General features: G+C 41.2%; 1 pseudogene across 1 annotated transcript in view; it reads left to right on the top strand.

Annotated features, from left to right (window-relative positions):
- The first annotated feature begins 3,020 nt into the window (after positions 1-3,020).
- LOC309606333 (centrosomal protein of 78 kDa-like) overlaps positions 3,021-17,673 on the top strand; it is a 50,313-nt pseudogene continuing 35,660 nt past the window's right edge. Inside the window, exons 1-6 of the transcript XR_014249560.1 lie at positions 3,021-3,077; positions 9,896-10,296; positions 13,393-13,564; positions 13,656-13,728; positions 14,780-14,883; positions 16,903-17,077. The product of XR_014249560.1 is annotated as a centrosomal protein of 78 kDa-like (transcript). The remainder of the gene's footprint in view (positions 3,078-9,895; positions 10,297-13,392; positions 13,565-13,655; positions 13,729-14,779; positions 14,884-16,902; positions 17,078-17,673) is intronic.

Genomic DNA, 17,673 nt, shown 5'->3' with positions numbered 1-17,673 from the left:
TTTTGACAAAATTCAACACCCATTTATGATAAAAACTCTCCAGAAGTGGGCATAGAGGGAACCTACCTCAACATAATAAAGGCCATATATGACAAACCCACAGCAAACATCATTCTCAATGGTGAAAAACTGAAAGCATTTCCTCTAAGATCAGGAACGAGACAAGGATGCCCACTCTCACCACTATTATTCAACATAGTTCTGGAAGTCCTAGCCACGGCAATCAGAGAAGAAAAAGAAATAAAAGGAATACAAATTGGAAAAGAAGAAGTAAAACTGTCACTGTTTGCAGATGACATGATACTATACATAGAGAATCCTAAAACTACCACCAGAAAACTGCTAGAGCTAATGAATGAATATGGTAAAGTTGCAGGATACAAAACTAATGCACAGATATCTCTTGCATTCCTACACACTAATGATGAAAAATCTGAAAGAGAAATTAAGGAAACACTCCCATTTACCATTGCAACAAAAAGAATAAAATACCTAGGAATAAACCTACCTAGGGAGACAAAAGACCTGTATGCAGAAAACTATAAGACACTGATGAAACAAATTAAAGATGATACCAACAGATGGAGAGATACACCATGTTCTTGGATTGGAGGAATCAATATCGTGAAAATGACTATATTACCCAAAGCAATCTACAGATTCAATGCAATCCCTATCAAATTACCAATGGCATTTTTTAAGGAGCTAGAACAAATCATCTTAAAATTTGTATGGAGACATAAAAGACCCTGAATAGCCAAAGCAGTCTTGAGGGAAAAAGACGGAGCTGGATGAATCAGACTCCCTGACTTCAGACTATACTACAAAGCTACAGTAATCAAGATAATATGGTACTGGCACAAAAACAGAAACATAGATCAATGGAACAAGATAGAAAGCCCAGAGATAAACCCACATACCTATGGTCAACTAATCTATGACAAAGGAGGCAAAGATAGACAATGGAGAAAAGACAGTTTCTTCAATAAGTGGTGCTGGGAAAACCGGACAGCTACATGTAAAAGAATGAAATTAGAACACTCCCTAACACCATACACAAAAATAAACTGAAAATGGATTAGAGACCTAAATGTAAGACCTGACACTATAAAACTCTTAGAGGAAAACATAGGAAGAACACTCTTTGACATAAGTCACAGCAAGATCTTTTTTGATCCACCTCCTAGAGTAATGGAAATAAAAACAAAAATAAACAAATGGGACCTAATGAAACTTAAAAGCTTTTGCACAGCAAAGGAAACCATAAACAAGACGAAAAGACAACCCTCAGAATGGGAGAAAATATTTGCAAACGAATCAACGGACAGAGGATTAATCTCCAAAATAGATAAACAGCTCATGCAGCTCAATATTAAAGAAACAAACACTCTAATCCAAAAATGGGCAGAAGACCTAAATAGACATATCTCCAAAGACATACAGATGGTCAAGAAGCACATGAAAAGCGGCTCAACATCACTAATTATTAGAGAAATGCAAATCAAAACTACAATGAGGTATCACCTCACACCAGTTAGAATGGGCATCATCAGAAAATCTACAAACAACAAATGCTGGAGAGGGTGTGGAGAAAAGGGAACCCTCTTGCACTGTTGGTGGGAATGTAAATTGATACAGCCACTATGGAGAACAATATGGAGGTTACTTCAAAAACTAAAAATAGAATTACCATATGACCCAGCAATCCCACTACTGGGCATATACCCAGAGAAAACCGTAATTCAAAAAGACACATGCACCCCAATGTTCATTGCAGCACTATTTACAATAGCCAGGTCATGGAAGCAACCTAAATGCCCATCAACAGACGAATGGATAAAGAAGTTGTGGTACATATATACAATGGAATATTACTCAGCCATAAAAAGGAACGAAATTGAGTCATTTGTTGAGACGTGGATGGATCTAGAGACTGTCATAGAGAGTGAAGGAAGTCAGAAAGAGAAAAACAAATATCGTATAGTAACGCATGTATGTGGAACCTAGAAAAATGGTACAGATGAGCCGGTTTGCAGGGCAGAAGTTGAGACACAGATGTAGAGAACAGACATATGGCCACCAAGGGGGGAAAACTGCAGTGGGGTGGGGATGGTGGTGTGCTGAATTGGGCGATTGGGATTGACATGTATACACTGATGTGTATAAAATTGATGACTAATAAGAACTTGCAGTATAAGAAAACAAACAAACAGAACCACTAATACTAAACTTTCATTGGGTTATTGGTATGGAAATATGTTAATATAAATGTTTCAGATATTACATGAAATTTCTAAAAATCTTATATGTTCTGGTATAATGTTATAAGTCATAATCCTAGTTATTACTTTAAAATGTGTATCTCAGAAATAACTAATTTTCTTTTCAACTGCATTATTATGAACTTTCATCAAATCTTTAACCGTGGTCATTTTTAAGTCTTTTGTCATTTACAGACAGTTCTGGGTGTACTCTGATGCTTTTGCAAATATGTTCCTATAAAAGGGTTTCATCTTCAAGAAATTCATGGAAAAGACTCTGACAAGTACAGGTTTCTGGTAACTGACTGTACTGCTGAACTGAATGAATAAGCATTTTCAGAACTCTAATGAAAAACTGATGAACTCATAAAAGTGCTAACAAAAGGTCAAGATGAAAAAAAAATTAATTACATGGGACTGAGTGAACTGATGAGGATGAGTATAATTTTTGTGACTTTCTGTTTGAATTTAAAAAAAAAATCCCACAAGGACTCAGAAGCAAAGAATATACAAATCAATTTTCACTGCAAAGTAAAGGAGCTGTTACAGTGGAGGATTACTGGACTGAATGTCAATATTATGACATAGTATGAGTGTGTTTCATGTTTGGTAATTGCAATCATTGTTGCTTTTGTTGTGGTCATCCATGTACAATTCTTGGTGTCAGTCTATTTATCTCTTGTAAAAATAAAATACAGTGTGTGTGTGTGAAAAAAAAAGAGTAAGCAAAACAGTCATGATCTCTTCCTCACGGACCATATGGTAAACACCTATCTAAAACTGGCTGTGAAATGTGATGAAGGCTATAAGCGAGAGGTACCTGGTGTTATGTGAGCTACGGTAGGGGGATGTGATGAGTTGAGTAGGTAAGGGGATACTTTCTTGACAAAGTGACACATGAGAAGAGATGAGAAGGATGAGGAGGCATTAATCAGTGGCAAACTAAACAGAAGGACATTTCATGCAGAGAGGCAGCATGGGCAATGTGCCATTGTAAGTATGCAGGCCTGAAAGGAGGCCACTGTGGGCTGGATGATTGAGAATGAAAGGAAGGAGTGCAAGACGAGGCTGCAGAGATCATGCTCCATCATGCCCAGGGGATGTCCTGCCCTGCAGACTAGGACACCCAGAGTGCCAGTGCACAACAAGATGAGAAGCTTGCTCTAGAATGCAAGTCAACACACTGCTTCTTTCATCAAGAAAGTCTTGCCTGTTAAACTAAACAGTATATCTAGTGGACATATGATTTACATTCTGAAGCAAGCTCCTTATCTTACAGAACGGCAACAGTTCTCTACCGGAAGCCAGCCTGTGACTCCACATTTTAGACCACTGTGAGGAGGTTTGTCTTTATCCTAAGAGCAATGGAAAGTCACAGAAGGATTTGAAGAGGAGATGGTGGTGTCTGCGTCATGGAACATGGATTGGAAGGCAGCCAGAGTTAGCAGAAAGAAGACGAGGAAGTGTGTGTCTGAACCCTTACTTTCCTGGTGAAAGAAGAGGTATCCTCTTCAGGTGAGAGAGCAAGGACACACAACAGAGTCTAGTGGGACATGAAAAGAGTGGAGAAAGAGTAATTGTTAACAGCCATAAGTAAGGGAGTAGAAAAAAGAAATGGGGACCACACGTCAGTTAAAATAAGACAGCCTATGTTGTTGACATAGCTCTGTGACTGGATCTAACAAAACACATTGCTCTGAAAGCAGGTCCAGAGAAGATGAATGTTAGAGATGAGCAGAATGCGTCTGCAGTGAGGTTCCATGGGAAGGTAAAATGGCTTGGCAGTCTGGGTATAATGTTGTCGTGATGGACCAGCAGTCAACTACAGGGAATCAGAGGTAAAATGATACACTGTATTCTAGTCAAACTTACACTCACCAGAGACCAGAAGGAGGAGAGCCCGCATCTTGTACTGCCCAGTAGCCATGTCCCTCCCAGGTCAGGTACCTGCAGGGAAGCCCAGGCATCTTGTCTTGGGCCAGGCATGCACCTGGCTTGTCAGAGGGTCCCAGAGGTGCTGTGGGGAGGCAGCTTTTGCTTACTATGTTCAGGGAAGCTAGAACACACCAGATGCTGAAAGGAGAACCAAAGCCACTATTAAGCCATAATTAAATGTAAGGAGGGAAGAGATGATCAGGCAAGCCTTGACTGCCAGACAGAAAATAGGTAAGCTCGAGGAGAACACATTTTAAGTTAATCTGTTACATGATTAATTAATATGATAAAGCTTCCCTGAGCTTCATCTGTGGGCAGTAGCCACAAGGTGCTAGTAATGACTTATATGCAGAATAGACGAGAAAGTTCCAGGAGTCATTAATCAGCACTTCCTGTGTACCAACACTGTGCTAGGCATAGGGAATATAAGGATGAATGAAACACGGTCCCTGCCTTCAAAGGGCTTATAGTCCATGGAAGGAAAACTATCTAAAAAGATGCTTATCGCTGGAGACAGTAAGTATTATCATACAGGGATGTCAGGGAGCAGAGTAGTGAGGCACTAAACAAGCAGGGGAGGAGAGATGAGGGTTAGGGAAAGAAGGCCTCCCAGGGAAGCTGGCCCCCAACCTGAGGCTGGGAAACAAGCGGATGTCAGCTCACTGTAGAGCAAGCAGAAGAGGAGGGTCTTAAGTAAAGAAGCAGCATCTGTAAAGGCCCAGGCAGGAATGATAGAACATCAGAAACTATAAGCTGGTTCACATGTCTAGAGAAGACATTCAGGAAGGAATGAAGCCAGAAGTAAGACAAAAGAGGTAGTCCAATCGTGAAGGAGCTTATATGCCAAGCTAAGGAACACAGATCTGATGCTGAGAACAATGAGAAATATGCAGCTTTCCAGGAGGCAGTTTGATGTATGGAGAGCGTTATCTTTCTTAGAAGACATCACCCTGGAGGGGGAAGTTAAGCCTGAACAGGAAATAAGATCACCCAGAGAAACTGTGAAATGTCCAAAGGGGTGGATGCTGAGGATGGGAAACTAAAGAACACCTACATTGAAACTGGGTAAGCAAGAGACACCCAAGAGTGAGACTGAGAAGAAGGAAGTAGAGAGGCATAAAAAAATCAAGTGTCTTGATGGAAAACGCAGAAGAGGGAGCTTTAATTAGACAGGAGACGACTACACTAAGTCATGCTGGAGACTAAAAAAAATGGACGTAGTGACACCGAAATCATACTGACAAGGATTCCCACTCTCACCACTTACATTCAACATAGTTTTGGAAGTCCCAGCTGCAGCAATCAGAGAAGAAAAAGAAATAAAAGGAATCCAAATTGGAAAGGAAGAAGTAAAACTGTCCCTATTTGCAGATCCCATGATATTACACAAAGAAAATCCCAAAGAGCCACCAGAAAATTACTAGAGCTCAACAATGAATTTAGTAGAGCTGCAGGATACAAAATTAACACTCAGAACTCTGTGGAACTTCTATACACTAACAATGAACTATCAGAAAGAGAAATTAAGGAAACAATCCCACTTACCATTGCATTAAAAAGAATAAAATACCTAGGAAAAAACCTACCTAAGGAGGCAAAAGACCTGAACTCCAAAAACTATAAGACACTCGTAAAATAAATTGAAGGTAACACAAACAGATGGAAAGATATTCCATGTTCTTGGATTGGAAGAGTCAATACTGTTAACATGACCGTACTACCCAAGGCAATCTACAGATTCAATGCAATCCTTATCAAAATGCCAATGGCACTTTTCACAGGACCAGAACCAAAAAACTTTTGAATTTGTATGGAAGCACCAAAGATGCCGAATAGATAAAGCAATCTTGAGAAAGAAGAACAGAGCTGGAGGAACCATGCTGTCTGACTCCAGACTATACTACAAAGCTACAGTTATGAAAACAGTATGGTCCTGGCACAAAAACAGACATATAGATCAATGGAACAGGATAGAAAGCCAGAAATAAACCCATGCATTAATAGCAATATACGACAAAGAGGGCAAGATTATGCAATGAAGAAAAGACAGTCTCTTCAATAAGTGGTGCTGGGAAAACTGGACAGCTACATGTAAAAGAATGAAATTAGGACATTCTCTAATGCCATATACAAAAATAAACTCAAAATGGATTAAAGAGCTAAATGTAAGACTGGATACTATAAAACTCCTAGAAGATAACATAGGCAGAACACTCTTTGACATAAATCACAGCAATATTTTTTTGATCCATCTCTTAAAGTAAAGAAAATAAAAGCAAAAATAAACAAATGAGACCTAATGAAACTTAAAAGCTTTTGCAAGCAAAGGAAACAATCAACAAAATGAAAAGACAACCCACTGAATGGGAGAAAATATTTGTAATGGATAGGACCAATAAGGGATTAATAGCCAACACATAGAAACAGCTCATAAAACACAACATCAAAAAAACTAACAACCTGATTAAAACATGGGCAGAAGAACTGAATCAACATTTTTCCAAAGAGGAAATGCAGATGACCAACAGGCACATGAAAAGATGTTCGACACTGCTAATCATCAAGGAAATGCAAATCAAAACTACACTGAGGTATCACCTCACTCCTGTCGGAATGGCTATCATCAAGAAGAGCACAAACAACAAATGTGGGCAAGGATGTAGAGAAAAGGGAACCCTGGTACAGTTGGTAGGAATGTAAATTGGTGCAGCCACTGTGGAAAACAGTATGGAGGGTTCTCAAAAAACTAAAAATAGAACTACCATATGACCCCGCAACTCCACTCTTGGGTATATATCTGAAAAAAACAAAAACACTAATTTGAAAAGATACATGCACCCCAATGTTCGGAGCAGCAGTATTTACAATTGCCAAGTTATGGAAGCAACCTAAGTGTCATCAAGAGATGAATGGATAAAGAAGATGTGGTACATATAACCAATGGCATACTATGCAGCCATAAAAAAGAATGAAATTTTGCCACTTGCAGCAAAATAGATGGACTTGGAGGGCATTATGCTAAGTGAAATAAGTCAAACAAAAACAAATACTGTAGGATATCACCTATATATGGAATCTAAAAAATACAAAAAACTACTGAATATAATAAAAAAGGAGACACCCAGAAGCAGACATCCAGGAAAGGGCCATAACCTTCTCTCTCTGAAGAGAAACCGGGTGGGGATTCATCGCTCTCCACCTCACCCCCTGCCTTGGAGCCTTGGTGCAAACTACTGCACATGCAGCCAGGCCTGCGACATCACCAGGTTTGGTCAAGAACCAGGGAAAACCTGAGCTTCCCTCGTGGGGGGATGAAGGGAGAACCTCCAGACCAGGCCAGCCCAAGACGGCACCCTCTCTACTATTCATGTGCTTCCCCAGAGCTCTGGGGTGATATGAAGTTTTAAACTGCAGTTACTAGCTTATCAAGGCATTTGTCAACTTGTTGCTTCATCTATTAAAGGAAATGATAAGAGGAAGAATAAGTTAAGAAATATACGTAAAACTCCAGAGTGTTGGCACATAGTAAGTGTTCATTTAAAAGAGGCACTATGGGGCTTCCCTGGTGGCGCAGTGGTTGAGAATCTGCCTGCCAACGCAGGGGACACGGGTTCGAGCCCTGGTCTGGGAAGATCCCACATGCCACGGAGCAACTGGGCCTGTGAGCCACAATTACTGAGCCTGCACGTCTGGAGCCTGTGCTCCGCAACAAGAGAGGCCGCGATGGTGAGAGGCCTGCGCACCGCGATGAAGAGTGGTCCCCACTTGCCGCAACTAGAGAGAGCCCTCGCACAGAAACAAAGACTCAACACAGTCATAAATAAATTAATTAATTAATTAATTTAAAAAAAATAGAAGGAGACTCACAGATATAGAGAACAAACTAATGGTTGCCAGTGTAGAGGGGGAGGAGGGGGCAATACAGGGGTGGGGAAGTGAGAGATGTAAACTACTGGGTGTACGATAGGCTCAAGGATGTGTTGTAGAACACAGGGAGTATAGCCAAAATTTTGCAATAACTGTAAATGTAAAGTAACCTTTAAAAATTATATAAAATTTTTTTCAAACAGAAATCCTACTGAAAATTGGAAACAAATTAAATGTCTATCAACAGGAAAATACACATATAAATTATTGTATTTCCCTACATGGGAATCCTACATAGCGAGGAAAGTACATGAACTACACAGATCTTTACGTGTCAGCATGGATGAACCGAGCAAAGATAACACTAAATAAAGCAAGTAACAAGAGAAAACATAGTAGAATACTATATGCTGTTTAAGAATACTTAAAAATGTAGCCTAAATATAAAGACATCCACGGCAGTGATGGAGACCAAGTTCAGATGAGTGGTTACCCAGGGTCAGCTGGAGAGTGGCTGTGTTTGGGAAAGTGGTTACAGCAGGCTCTTCAACAGGAATGGTAATGGTTCACCTCACACGCTGGCTGGAGGACGGAGGAGTGTCTGCGATGTTATAATGTGAGCACGCTGCATGTAAAACCCATTGCTGACCACATCTAGGGGATCTGATGCGCGATTGCTGGTAGTGGGTGGAGGTATCCAGAAGGTGGTGGTAGAAGAGGAACGTTGTGCACGTAACGCCTAAGGCCTGACCAGAGGACGACCACTGTTCTAGAAACTGGACACAAATCCAACTTCTAAGGCCAATCTTAAAAGACAAACTGAGGCATATTTAAAATTTTAAGACTTTATGTGAGCAAAAATAGATTCAACTCAGGCACCACCAAAGCGGAAGTGGTGAGGAGCACTCCAGCCACAAGAGCTGCAGAGATTTTTACTTTAAAAGGGCAGAAGCAAAGCAAGGAAAAGACTGGTTTGCTATAGCTTTAAAGCCTAGTTGGTGGTTTGTGACCGGTTGTCCTCAACGGTGTTCGTCACCCTGAGGCGTTGACAGGCTTAGATTTTGGTTGGTTTATGGAGGGGGCCGCATCACTAGAGCCACCGCGGTCTAACGGCCTCCTTGAAGGGTTAATTTACTAACACCAATTGCCTAACTAACACCAAGAGTCCTTCCTCTTACTCAGTCACTTCACTTCCTACGCCTCAGTTTCTCTTCTGTAAAGTGGATATTCAGTAGTAAATTCTCTGTGGAGTTGTCAGTACAAAACAAAGTGGTTATTAGTAACCATGATCATGTCCTGAATGCATGGAACACGTCACCATTTGCCAACCACCGTGTCAAGTCAGCAGAAACTACAGAAATTGAGAACTCGTCACAGAAATTCACACACTCGTGCACCAGGTAACGGACCACAGGCAGATGTTCACTCAGCCTTTCATGTGTCCCTCACGGAGTGCACGCTCTCTCCTGGGCGGGGCGAGCAGACACTTAGCGGGAGTTTAACTACTTTTAAAATGAGTTGATACAACCAGGTCTCACTTTTGTTTGGATGAGTCAGCAAACGCTTTTTGGAAACCCCAAATTCTCCACACCTCTTACCTTTCGCGCTGCCTTAGTCTCTAAGTTCCCGCCCCTGCTCCTCAGGCCAGGTCCCCGTGGGAGGCGGGGCTGCGTGCGGACGCACGGCGAGCGCGCAGACGTCCTCTAGCCCCGCCCCCATGGACCCGCCGGGAGGCTTAAACCGCAGCCCTGCGGCGCGGAGGGCTTTGATGATGGTGCCAACAGCCACCGATGGGGGCGGCGCGGGAGAGGGGCCTGGAGGGGCCGGCCTAGCTGGGGTCCGTGGCCGTATGTCTTCTGACTGCGACGCCGGTCCTGCGAACGCAGCGGGGCTGCAGTTGCTGGGCGGTGGGTGCCCGAGGGGCCGGGAGGCGAGCTGGGGCCCCCAGGCGAGTGTCGGCATCGTGTCCGCAGCCAGCGTCCCCGAGGCCGCGCTCGGGCCATGATCACTCGGTGAAGCTGCGCCGGGACAGCGCGGCCGACTTCTCGCACTGTGAGGACCTGTTTGCGCTGCAGGACTTGGTGCCTCTGCCCGCCGTGCGCGCTTTCCTGTGGGAGGGCCTGCTGGACTTGACGCCAACCGCCTCTGCCGGGTGGACTGGGCGCCGCTCCTGAGCACCCTCTACCCCTGATCTGTATCCAGAGCTTCTTCCAGCCGCAGCTTGGCAAGACAGGTTTGTAGTTCCCGCTTCCAGGGGCTCTCGTGTGGGCGCTGCGAAGCGGGGTTTTGGATGGTGCAAGGTGGAGGGTGGGCACTAGAACCAGTGCCCGGGTGTGCGTGCACTAGATGGGGCGTGCGGCCTAGGACTCCTGCCAGCTCGGTGACCCCGGCCAAATGCCTTAAGGCTTCTAGGTCTCAGTGTTCTCATCTGTAGCATGGGCTTAACAGGACCCACTCTTTGTGGCGGTTACAAGGACTCACTCTGTTAATGCTTGTAGGCTCTACAATGTAGAACACTTAGCGCACTTTGGAGCATCATTAATTTTTGCACAGCTGTTACCTGGTCTGTTGAATGACTTTGCCTGGTACACACCAAAGCGATTAGGAAATGGATATATCCCCGCTTCATTTCCTTTCCATTAAAACAGGGCTCAGGAAAAAAAAGTATTTTTTCAATAGTCGTATCATGTAGTGGGAAGAGCACCGGTGTAAAGGCAGCTTAGGGTTTGAATTCCAGGGCTTATGCTCTCTGTGGCCTGGGCAGGTTACATTTGAACTGCAATCCCCACACTTGCAAAATGACATTAAAAACCACTCTTTCTGTGGGTTCTTACAATTAATTAAGCAGGTTATGTGTGTAAAGTATCCTGGCACTTGAATGAGTTGTCAGAACCAAGGTCTGCTGGAGACGATGCTTCTGCCCTAGGTATTCTTCCCTTCTACTGGGCGGCAGGTAAACACAAGCACAGTAGTCAGCGCTCTGGAAGAAGTGAGTTCTGGTGCTACAGAGCACAGAATCTTTTTTTTTTTAATTTAATTTTGATTTTATATTGGAGGATAGTTGATTTACAGTATTGTGTTAGTTAAGTGATTCAGTGATACATATATCCATTCTTTTTCAGATTCTTTTCCCATACAGGTTGTTATAGGATATGGAGTAGAGTTCCTTGTGCTATGCAGTAGGTCCTTGTTGATTATCTATTTTATATATAGTCGTGTGTATATGTTAATCCCAAACTCCTAATTTATCCCTCCCCCCCACCTTTCCCATTTGCAGAGTACAGAATCTTAGAAGGGAAAGTTCAGGGTAGGCTTCTTGGAGGAGGTGCCATCCTTTCTAAGGATGTGTAGAAGCTCCTGGGGTAGCAGAAGGGAGAAGTGTGTGTCAGAGTTTGAGAAATATAAGAAAATATGGCAAAACTAAGGTACAGGACTGGAACTCAGGGTTTGGGAAAGAAATGAGAGTTGATACTGGAAACCTAGTGGGGCCCAACAGAAAGGGGCCTTGTTTGTCCTGTCAGAAGTTTGGATGTTTATCCTGAAGGCTGTGGGAAACCCTGAAGAACAATGAGATGGACTTCTGGTTTAGAGGCTCACTCGGACCTCCATGTGGAAGGCAGTTGATTGGGTGCAGGGTGAATTGTAATCTAAGGGTTCCACTTAAGTTATAAAAGGTTGAACTGGATTTTGGAGATCAGAGACAGAATGGGTGTGGCCTGGTGACCAGTTAGAAAAGGGAGGGCAGCAAGCGTGGGTGACAATTTACAGCTGCATCTTTTTGTGAGATACAGAGCACAGTAGGAAGGGATTGGAGGTGAGGAGAGGATCTTACTTCATCTTCAGTGCTTTAGAGGGGCCTGGTAGATGGGTCTGGGCCCAAGGTACAGATCTGGGCTTTTTGGGAGGACAGGTGTTTGAAGGCATGGGAGAGACTTAGGTTACCCACAAGACGATACAAAGAATCATAGGTCTGAGAGTTTTTTTAATGGGTATATTTGAGGATGTTTATAAGCTGAGAGAAAGTAGCCAGCAGAGGAATGGTGTGAAGATCTAGGAGAGGAAATGATTGTTCATTTGTTTTCAAAAAGCTGAATACTTATCGTGTGCCTGGCCCTTTTCTAGGATCTGGGGTTCACACCATCTGTTATCTCTTCTGCAAGGGCAGTTCAACTCATCCCCTGGTGAAGAGAAGTCAGATTATTCTTTGCATACCATTCAGGTGTAGAAACTGTTCTATATCTCTGAAGGGACTTTACTTAAACAGAGTAATAATGTAGAAATCAAAGGAAATTATAGCTGGAGGGGACCTTAAAGGCCACTGTACTTAATTTTGCCTAATATTTTACATTGAATTTAAGAAAAATTTATTGCAGAGCCCATTCTCTTCAGAGTTCCTTCACTGAACTTTCTTTATGTCTTGCATCCGGTGGGTCCAGCTTGTAGATTTTGGCCTCCTCCTAAATTTGCTTCTTCATCCATATTACATTTTGCCTTGACTATGGCAGAAGGTCCTGGGTGATTTCGTGGCCCCTGGGCTCAGTTCCTCTAACTTCCTCTGCCTGCTCGGATCGATTAATCTTCTAACATAAAGGATACGCCTAAAATAATGCTGCTAATGGCTTGCCCACACAGAGTTAGTGCATACTAGCCACCCAGCGTGTACTCTGCACAGAGGCGTGTAGCCTGGACTGTGCTTGGCCAAGCCTCATGGGGCTCTTTGACCCTGAAGAAGGGGAGCTTTTTGTGATCACTTCCTTTATGTAATCGGTCCTTCAGCAGTGGGGCACCTTTTTCTAATCAGCGGAGGCACCCTTACTCAGCCAGTGGTAGCCCCAGGGCTCATCACCTGTGGGATACAAGCCATGCTCTCTCCCAGGCTTGCTTCAGCCAACATCTCTATTTTCATTTCTACCTCTTCTCACACTTGGACCCCTGGCCTTTAGTCATTGCCACCTGCAGTATTTACTGTGCCCAGCAGGTGTCAGCCTTGAGTTTCTTTGCACAGGTGCTACTCTGCAGTTAAGGCACCTCCTACTCCAACTCTGCATACCCTCATCTTTCTAGATTCAACTTCAGGGTTATCATGGAGCCATCACTTCGATATAACATTTTGCCTCCAAATGAACCTCTGGGCATAAAGGTTATGTTTCTTTATCTCATGTGATTGAAATTTTGAGTTTACACATGTCCCTCCTTAAAGAAGGCTTTAAGGGCAGGAGTTGTTTCTAATCCTTAGCACAGAGCAGATACTTTTTTTTTTTTAAGATACTTTTTAATGATGATAAAATGTATGGTTTAAATCACTCATTTTACAATAATTTTGCTTTAGGTTCTGACAGAAATAAAGTTTTCATAAGTCGTGTTCCTGAGATAAGAAATAAAGATGTGACCTTCACTTGTGTAAAGCTCTTAATTGCTGTGTAAGTGCGTCGGGTGCGCTAAGGAACCTGGAGCTAAATGGGCTAGTTCTGAGAGAGAGACACTTAACTATGTTAACAAAGGTAAGCCCTCATCGTGTCCTGCCAACATTTGATAGTTGCTTTTGGGGCAAACTAAAGCAATGGAATTTTAAACTTGTTCTCCCCATTAAAGGGATTGAATAAATTGGCCACTTTTGTGCACCTGTGTCTTGCGAATTGTCCAACTGGAGATGGAGGTTTAGAAAGTGAGTTTCAGTCTTGTTTAAGTCTCTTCCCATCAGACTGGTCTCGTGATTTCCTTCACCCTACGTTGCATCCTGTCTACCTTTTCTTGGTGTTGTTCATGCCTGGATTGTCTCCTGTACCTGCTCAAACCTTGGTCCATTCTCATTTGTACCATGGAAGTTTGTCATGCTGGATAGTGTCAGAACTAATTTTACTTAAGTCTGTGTTAAGCCACAAACCACACATTTTGCCTATTTTCTTGGTTTTGTGTTTGTTTATATTTTTATGGTTTCTCTTCAAGAAATATTATGGGAAGGGAAATAGCAAGATGTAAAGAGCAAAAAAGTCATCATTCTCTTTAAATTTTTAGAACATCTATCTGTAGTCATAATTATAATGCATTGTGGTATGTGTTAAAAAAGGAAATATATGTAACGTCCCGTAGGAGCAGCAAAGTCAGTGGTGTTGGTGAGGGTGTGTCATGGAAGTAATCACAAAGCAGGTGACTATTGATTAGGGTCCTGAAACATTAGTGTGCGTTCCCTGTGTCCAGTAGTGGTCTGCAGGGGTCAGGAAGCCTGCCTTTCAATTTGAGGGAACAGAAGGTTTGAGGTACTCTCTCTCATATTGCTCTAGTATACTGCATAGCACCTCATAACATACTGGGTTTATAGTTGACATTTAAATCGCTGATTGATCATCAAGGTTGGGATGTATCATTGGAAATGAAAATAGGAAGAGTCTTATGCTTTTTAGGTTTTTCCTATGTCTCAAAAGGTACGTAGTACTTTACTGAGCAGTTGGAAATAAAGTTTCCAGTATTCAGTGTATTCAGTTTTAGTATCTAAAAAGAATTAAACTGTTTCTGTAAAGTGGAATAACACTTTGTTACTGACAAGTATTAGAATGCATCTGTTCATCAATTACCTGTTTGGGAAGATTGTAGTTAATGATTTTAAGAATGTGGCTATAAATCTCCAATTGACTCAAGAAAAGCAAATAAGTTAAGACTGACAAATGTATAGGCTCTTCATCTTATTGTGTGTGTGGTTTTTTTTTTTTTCCTTTCATTTATTTGTCAAGGTATAAGGAACTCTATCAATCTTAAGACAGTAGACTTCATGGGCTGTAATTTGAAATGGCAGGGAGCAGATCACATGTTCAAGATCTTAAAGGTGATTTTATGTTTAAACTTCCATGAAAACATGTGATTGAAGCACATTAACATATTGATACATATGGCAGTTAATTTTTGTCTTTTAATACATGTGAGTGCAGCTTTCGTTTTGTTGAAAGAATATGACCAGTTTTCAGTTTGAGATTCTACCATTTAGTAAAGATAGTCCACTTAATTTTAGAAATAAGAAATTTAATATATAATACATAATAATACTTTTATGTATTTTTAGTTACTGAAAACTTTGATTGTGATACTGTGAAGAAAGTATGCCATTATAGTCTTCAAGACTTAAATGAATCAAGTGTTTATTAGCTGCTGTAGTTTATAAAGTGATAAAAATCACTACATCAGCAATTTGTAAATACAGTTTTTAAAATAATGCCTTAACAACTTTACAGTGGTTATAATGACTGTATTTAGGCCTAAAGTTATTTAATAATTTGACATGAAGCCTTTTTAATAGTTTGATGGTGCAGATCAGGGATAGGTAAACTATGGCTGGTGGGCCAGATCCAGCCCGTCGCCTGGTTTTGTAAAGAAAGTGTTTTTGGAACATAGTCTCACCCATTGTTTACATGGTAGTTGTGGGTACTTCCACCCTACACCAGTGGGGCAGAGTAGTTACACCAGAAACTGTAAAGCCCAGAAAGCTGGAAATGTTTAGATTTAGATTTGAAAAATTGAAAAATTCTTTGAGCCTATACAGGCAAGTCCATTAACCCCTGGGGTAGAAAACAGTCAAGAACTTGGGTGCCAAAGCCAAATGGCCTAGGTTCAAATTCCCTTTCTCCCTTTTCATAGCATTTGACCATGGGCAAATCACTTATGGTCTATGCCTCATTATGAGGTTTAAATGAACTCATTTGTATAAATAGTGCCTGGCACATACTAAGCACTGTGTAAGTGATTGGTGTTATTTTTGCTTGGAGCTTTTATAAGTTATTGTTAATAGAAAAATGACACTAATGATTTTCCTTTTAGAGTATCAAAGGCACTTTGAGTCTTTTATTTTTTCAAGAATGTAATAAGACTTTTTCCATTTAAAGTCAGTGTTCCCTGTTACCCAAATTTATTTTATGAATATAAAGAACTGAATGTCTTTAAGACAAGACTTGTGGTTAAATGTCAAACCATTATTTTCCCAAGGCACATCAAACTGGCTCTGCATAGTCCAGGCCTCTAAAGTTTGTGTGCATACCCTAGGTAGCATGTGAGATCCATTTTGTAAATATAGTTTTTAAAATAATGCCTGGGACTTCCCTGGCTGTCCAGCAGTTAAGACTCTGCGCTCCCAATGAAGGGGGCCTGGGTTCAATCCCTGCTCAAGGAACTAGATCCCACGTGCCTGCTGTAACTAAGAGCCCACATGCCACAACTAAAAGATCCGGCTGCAACTAAATATGCTGCAACTAAAGACCCGGCACAGCCAAACAAACAAACAAATAAATAAATATTTTTTAAAAATAAATAAAATAATGCCTTAGGAGTTAGGAAAAGAAAATATTAGAACCTATTTAGCTTTGTATCATTTAAAAAATATCTGTGTAGTTTATAATGTACATACATTATATGTATAGAACTTCATGTATATAATTTGCTAAAAGCTAAGATGCATATTAAAAAGTTTTCTTAGGGGTTGCCCAGTCAGGTGTTTGGAGACCACTGGAGGACAGAATGATGAAATTTAGAGCCTCAGCAATGATAGAATTTAGAACCAGTTCCCTGACTTAGAAGATAAGGAAAATAATTCATAGACTGTAATTGAGTTGTCCAACTTTACATAACTGTTCAGAAGCAGGTCATCCAGTGGCTGGAATCTAATCACTGACCGACTAGAATCTGGGTCACTGGACTCATAAACCAGAACTGACTGTTTAATTTCTCAGGTTGATTCTCCTGGCATATATGCTTGTTATGTGTGTGTGTAAATCTCTGACATAATAAGCCATACTCAGTAGGCACACCCTGTTTCCTTATTCAAGCATCGTAATTTCATCCCATTAAATCTTTGAAGTATCAGACTACCAGAAGGCATGAAGAAACCTGGGCTGAGAGTTTTCATTCCAGGAGACCTGATCTTGACTGTATGGCTGGTTTGAGGCGCATCACTCTGAACTGCAGCACGCTCATTGGTGACCTGGGTGCAAGTGCTTTGGCAGAATCTCTTAGTGAAGATTTATGGCTTAGAGGTAAATTCTAAAATTGAAAATATTGAATTTTTAATATGATATATGCTTAGCTTTTGGCATGATACTATTGTGATAGGATTTCTTTTAAAGCCTCATTTTACTGTTGGCTTTAATTTTGCTTTTAAACTTTCTCTAAGAGTTGCGTATATTCTTTACAGAAAATACAGAGTAACAAGAGAACAATTACCTATAATCTTAATACCCAGACATAATCACTGTTCATTTTGGTGCATACACTTTCAGTCTTTTATTTTTCTATAAATATATTTGTACACTTAGGGATTACAAAAATAGAATTGTAGTATACTTGCTATTTCATATTCCTGCTTTTTCACTTAATGATGTATCATGTAGTATTCCATTGTATTGATGTCCCATAGTTTAACCAATTCTTTGCCATTAGATTTACAGTTTGCTTTTCCCTGTCAGAAACAATGTGAATACGTTGTATATATATCTCTGTGTCCATTGGGATTACTTCTGTAGAATAAGGTCCTAGACGTGGAATGACTAAATGTGACATATTTTTAAGACTTTTTTTTTAATACTGCAGGTTCTTATTAGTCATCAATTTTATACACGTCAGTGTATACATG

The sequence above is a fragment of the Balaenoptera borealis genome (assembly GCF_965194805.1).
Source record: "Balaenoptera borealis genome assembly, chromosome: 1".
Taxonomy (NCBI): Eukaryota; Metazoa; Chordata; class Mammalia; order Artiodactyla; family Balaenopteridae; genus Balaenoptera; species Balaenoptera borealis.
The sequence above is the reverse complement of the archived record's forward strand: the minus strand, read 5'-3'. Positions and strand labels throughout refer to the sequence as shown.